The sequence below is a fragment of the Macaca mulatta genome, chromosome 11, assembly GCF_049350105.2.
Source record: "Macaca mulatta isolate MMU2019108-1 chromosome 11, T2T-MMU8v2.0, whole genome shotgun sequence".
Classification (NCBI taxonomy): Eukaryota; Metazoa; Chordata; class Mammalia; order Primates; family Cercopithecidae; genus Macaca; species Macaca mulatta.
The window spans coordinates 4,736,284-4,742,820 of NC_133416.1; positions in this window are offsets into that span (position 1 = coordinate 4,736,284).

A 6,537-nucleotide genomic window follows, 5' to 3' on the forward strand; every position below is an offset into this window, starting at 1 on the left:
ATTTATATGGTGTTGACTGTAAAAGATTATAAGAAAACAGAAACAGTATAATCCAATTTTAATAAAAATAAACTTACTCCTGTGAATGTGTGTGTGTGTATCTCTCTAAGTATATGTAAATGTTTACACACATACATAGAAAAAAGTCTGGATGTATATATAACAATCTACCACCATTTTTTCTAAGTGTCAGGATAAAATAGCAATAATAGTAAACTTTATATAACTTACTATGTGCCAACTACTGTTCTAAGTACTATACAGATGATGACGCATTTAGGTCTCACAACAACCTAGAGACAGATACTATCAGTACCCCAAATTTATAAATGAGGAAACTAAGGCATAGAGAGGTCATACAATGAGGAAGTCAAGATTCAAATCCAACATCCTGGTTTCAGGGTCTATGCACTTAGCCACCGTCATATACTGTCTTATACTTCATTATCAATGATTTCATAATTTTAACTATACCAATTAACTCACATACACATTATCTTCAAAAAGTTTTAAACATTCTTGGTTGGGTATTGCAATGAAGAAGTCTCTAGAAAGGAGACAAAGAGGCTGGTCAAAGAAAATTAAACTCAATCTGGAATTTGGCTTCCTGTCCTCATTCTTCAAGGGTTTTTAAATTATTGAGTTTATACAACTACTACATAAAAAATATTCTCCTTGCAAAAAATCAGAACATTCAAAATAAAGCTAAAGACTTTTTAACCACCACTTCCATTCCTGGTACCTTCTCACCTTTCTTCTCTAGGGTTAGCCAATGCTATAATTTCACTGAGTATCTTTCAGAGTTCTATCTCTCTCACTCTGTGTGTGTGTATAATTATACACATATAAAAACATATAGAGTTATTGATGATTTGTTAAAAATTTGATTTCCTGTATCATTGATTTTTTTTTTTTTTTTACAAAGAATATGTACTACTGGGCAATTTAGAAAGTATTTGCCTTTTAATTTCATCATTTAAAATGTCCATCCTATTTTTAGAAGCTGTAGTAACCTGGAATAAGTTTCTATTACCTTGTCTAGGCCACAGTTGGCTCTTCACAAAATGAAAAATGATAGACTCCTTCCTCATTGGGTTGTTGGTACAAATGAATGAGACAATGCAGTAAAGTACCAAGTACAGTGCCTGACCTCAATGAAGGGGGTTTGTTATTTTTTATATATGTTTGGAAACTCAAGCAATGCTTTATGATTATTTCCCATTTTTTTCTTCATGTTTTAAATTCGACTGGCTTCTAAGAAATGAAAAATAGAACACCCTAGGATCAAAGCCTTCTGGTTTAGGACCCACTATTTACCTTATCTATTTTAACCACATAATAAAGACAACGATTTAAAGTTTAAGATCAAACTGTCCAGTAAACTATTCACAATTCCTACTGCTTTTTCAAATTAATGTTCATTTCATTTGGCCATTTAACTGTGAGAAAGAGAGAAAGAAAGCAAATGTGACCTAAATTTAGTTTCTCTTCTGAAAATAACCAGAAAAATTTGGAAGAATGAGATTGGAGCTAACAGTTAAGAAAAATATTTGCCTCATGAGTTTTATCTTTTCTCTATTAGAAAAGAGAATAGAAAATAGGAAAGTTCCCTTTATACAGTGTACATATACATTTGTGCTCTGCTATAAAACACCTTACCTAACACTTCGCTTTAGGCCAGGTCACAAATGAAAGTGTTTCAGCAACATCCTTTCAGAGCTTTCTGTTATAAATAACTTCGGGTGGGACTTAGGACAGCCCCATCTTGTATTTGTCACAGTTTTAGAGAGGACAGCACTATAGACAGATACCATTGTATTGAACAATTCTAAAGTACTTCAAATCTTATAAAATTCCTTATCAATTTACACTATTTCTTTTCCTCCACAATTCAATGTGCAGGAGAGATAAGTGATTATTTTCCAATTAAAGTCAGGAAAAAAACAAAGCAGAGAATAATACAATTTTTTAGTCTAGATTCATAGCCAGCAGTACAGAGAAGATTAAAGAAACACCTAAGGCCTCCTGAACCTCAGTTCTTCCCCTACGTGACCAAGCCCCACTGCCTCCTTTCACACATGCACAGTTATTTCTCCTCTCCTTTGCTTCACAGATGCTCTGGGTTTCTTTCAAAAGATGCATTTTATAAGATTAAACATTTCGATTTTCTACAGTAAGTTTTCTCTACAAAGAAATGACTATTTTGCATAATTATGCTCAAAGAGTTAAGTCAAATTTAAATTAATAACTTTAAAATACCGCAACCATAGTAAGAATGGCTCTAGGCTAGGACACATTTATAGGTAATAAAAAGAATATCCACCAGTTATCAATTATGAAGCAGGTATTTAATGATGTTAGATGAATGAACTTGTTCAGTCACAAGGCCACATCCTGTCTGATTTTCCTGTTTGTAATTAGAAGCAGACTGGGAAGAAAAAAAAAAGCTAGTACAAAGCAGTAAAGCACTTTGTAAAGTTTCCAGGGCAATGGGTATGCTGGTAGAGCTTGTCTTCATGTTATCTGTGACAAAGAGAATCTTTATTTACAGAGCCTGGGAACAGTCAGTCTGGATCATCAAATTGAAAAGCTGTGTGGAAAATGAGTTTAAAGTCAAAATCCTGGTCTATATAAGGAAAATAATGCTGCCTCCCAGACTGGTTTCAAGTTTTCTGACATAAATTTTAGTTTACTACAACAAAGTATAATTTATTTTGTTAGCATGAGTATAGTATCTTGAGGAAATCATATTTGGTAATAATAACTTCCTGGCCTCTACATATAAAGAAGATCCCAAACCTGATCTTAAAAGCTTAAAAACGAACGAGAACTTCCAGAATGACAGAACAAGGAGCTCAGTGGAACTGGCAAAACTACATTTTAAAAACTAGTAGGCTGGGCATGGTGGCTCACACCTGTAATCCCAGGGCTTTGTGAGGCTGAGAAGGGAGGTTCACATGAGGCCAGGAGTTTGAGGCAAGCCTGACAACATAGTGAAACTCCATCTCTACAAAAAAATAAAATAAAAATTATTCAGGCACGCTGATGCATGCTTGCAGTCCCAGCCACTTGAGAGGCTGAGATGGAAGGATTGCCTAGCAGTTTGAGGCTGCAGTGAGCTAAGATCATGCCACTGCACTCCAGCTTGGACAACAGAGCAGGACCCTGTCTCACAAAAATTAATTAATTAAAAATTAAAAACTGCTGAAAATTATTTTAAAAAACAAACATTTGAAGTCTCCGGAAATTGTACTAAGGGCATACAGAAAGTGGAGAAACATTCATTCAAGAAAATTTACTAAATCTCAGAACAAGTTAGAGTCTGTGGCATTTGAGTAACAAACTGCACCATTTCTCACATCCTACCAGGTCTGTTATGAAGGCTCTTCCTGCGGTACATGTAGCCAAAAGACAGGCAGAGGGCTCCCCCTCCCTCAGGCTCCCGGGCTGTGGCTAGTTTTACCCTGGGAGGCACAGGCTGCTGGTGCTTCTCCTCTCCTTCAGCCCAGAGGTGCAGAAGCTCTGTTCTGGAGAGGTGACACAGAGGACCGGTCTCTCTTCCCCTACACAGCCCCCATTCAAAAGGTGGAAGTTCTATTCCAGGTACAGCAGGCTGAGAATACTGGGCCCTGACTGCCACTGCCCCAACTTGCTCCCAAGGGCTGCTACCACCACCCCAGTGACCACTCTAGGAATGGAGTGTTACTCTGGGGAAAAAAAGGCTCTCACCTTCAGCCCCAGGTGCAGTGGCATGGAGATTTTGCTCAGGGGGAAAGACAGGCCATAAGGACAAAGAGCTCTACATTTCCACCTGAGAGAACTGACTTTATTTGGAACAGAGAGGAGAAGCCCATGCCTAAGGGCATTATCAAAAACAGTGGGCCGCTATGGTAGTTCATGCCTGTAATCCCAGCACTTTGGGAGGCCAAGACGGGTAGATCACCTGAGGCCAGGAGCTTGAGACCAGCCTGGCCAACATGGTGAAGCCCCATCTCTACTAAAAACACAAAAAATTAGCTAACCGTGGCGGTGTGCACCCGTAACGGTTCCAGCTCCTCAGGAGGATGAGACAAGAGGACCGATTGAACCCCGGAGGCAAAGGTTTCAGTGAGCTGAGATCACGCAATTGCACTCCAGCCTGGGCGACAAGAGCGACACTCCATCTCAACAAAAAAGAAAGAAAACAGTGGGAATCTTAATGAAAAACAAGAAAGGCTAGGAGTTCCAATACAAGCAGAATGGCAGAGCAGGCAGAAGTTTAACGCCGAGAACCAGAGGCAGCGAAGAAGAGCCCTCTTACATCACAGAGGAGTCAGAAAGGCACTATAAAAACACTAGGCTATATCCACCCAGGAATGATCAGGGCAGAACATGGGGCAGTCTTGAAAACATTCTCTAAGCTATACATATACTCATCAACACAGTGTAGAAACTTCACTGGCACAAGGGTCTTAACCACAACTTCTGGTTAAACACAACTTAACAGAAGCTACTCTGACCCACGGGCAATTCCTATGAAGCCAGGGTTAAATGAAACAGCACTATCATCCCTGGAAGTCTGGAATACTGTGTACATGCCGAAGGTTGGGTCCTCTCAGGAACTAACTTCCAAGCTACTAGTACTTGGCTAAATGTAGGACAAAAAAAAAAAAAAGTAAACTCCCTGAACTATGATAGCAGCCACCAAGCCACACACACATTTAACACTTAAGGGTAAAAATCTAACTACCTAAAGGAAAGTAAGCACAACCTGTGACCAGTAGGCAGTCTATGCCAATCCAGAAATGCCACATAAGTAGTCCGGCTAAGAGATTAAGAACAAGGGGGAAACATCTGAGCTGGGATATTAGAAGCTACACATTGTGAGGAAAATGGACTTTACAGAATTTGTTCAGCTGTATCACTAAACACATAAACCAATAACCAAACAATCACAATAGGGATCAGCATCCAGAGTTGCTATGTTACATAAAATAACCAGTTTTCAACAAAAAAAAATATGAGACATAAAAAAAAAACTCCATAAAGATATGAGCGATACCCATGGAAAACCAAAAGAAGCTGTCTCTAGATGGGGCACAGGTGGTAGACTGAGCAAACAAACACTTCCAAGCAATTAATACAATACAAATATGTTCAAAGACCTAAATGAAACTATGCTTAACAGGTTAAGGGAAATTATGATGACAATGTCTCATCAAATAAATAATATCAATAAAGAGAGAAATAATTTAAAATAACCAAATGGAAATTCTGGAGTTGAAAAGTATAGTAAGTAAAATGAAAAACTCACTAGAAAGGCTCGGTGGTAGCTCTGTGAATAAGAAAGTATCAGCAAATTTGAACATAAATGAATAGACATTATGTAATAGACGAAATGTAAGAAAGGAAAGAAAAAAATTAAAGAAAAATAAACAGAGCATTAGAGAAATGTAGGATACCATTAAGTGCACCAACATATAAATAACTGGAGTATCAGAAGCAGAGGAGAGAGAGAAAGGCACAGGAAAAACTTTAAAGAAAGTAAAACTATCCAAATTTGTAAATTATATATATATACACACACACATATATATACACATGTATATATATATACACACACAATCTATACGTGTGTATGTGTGTGTGTGTGTGTGTGTATAGACATAAATCACATCCAAGAAGCTCAAGTACATTCCAAAAAGGAAAAACACAGAGATCCAAATGCAGACACATCAAAGTCAAAATTTGGAAAGTCAAAGACAAACAGAAAATCTTAAAATCAGGAAGAGAAAAACAACTGATCACATATAAAAGAATCCTAATGAGATTAACAGCTGACTTCTCATCAGAAACGCTAAAGGCCAAAGGTTAGGAGACAACATTCTCCGAGTACATAAAGTAAAAAACAAACAAACAAAAAAAGCACCTATCAACCAAGAATCTTATACCAGCAAAACTATCTTTCAAAAATGAAGGTGAAATAAAGATATTGCCACAATTACAAAAACTGAGAGAATTCATTGCTAGCAAACCTGCTTTACAAGAAATAACGAAGTTTATCAGGCTGAAACGATACTAGGCAGTACTAATAATCCATGGGGGATAAAAAAGAACAAAAGAGTGCTGGTAAAGGTAATTATGTAAGTAATTTAGAGGTATAATTGCTGATTTCTCCTTTCACCTCCTGACTGATTTAAAAGTAACTACATAAACCAATGCATGAACTGCCAGTTCCAAGATGGCGGCACAGAAGATAGCTGGCTTCACTCCCTGCCCCCACAAAAAACCAAAACCAAATACACAGCACCAAGATCATCGCCAGCAATACCCCAGAATGCAAATATTATGTAGGGAGAGACAATTCCCAGGGACACAGAGGAGTGAAAAAACTCTGAGCAGACAGTAAGGGAATTGGATTTTCTTACCCATGATACCTCACCACAAAATCAGCCCAGCATCAAGCATACAGAAAACTTGCCCCTGACTCATGATTTCTACATTGGAAAAAGTGAGATTAAGGTGGCCAACCAGCTTTCCCACCATCTTGGGTTCCCT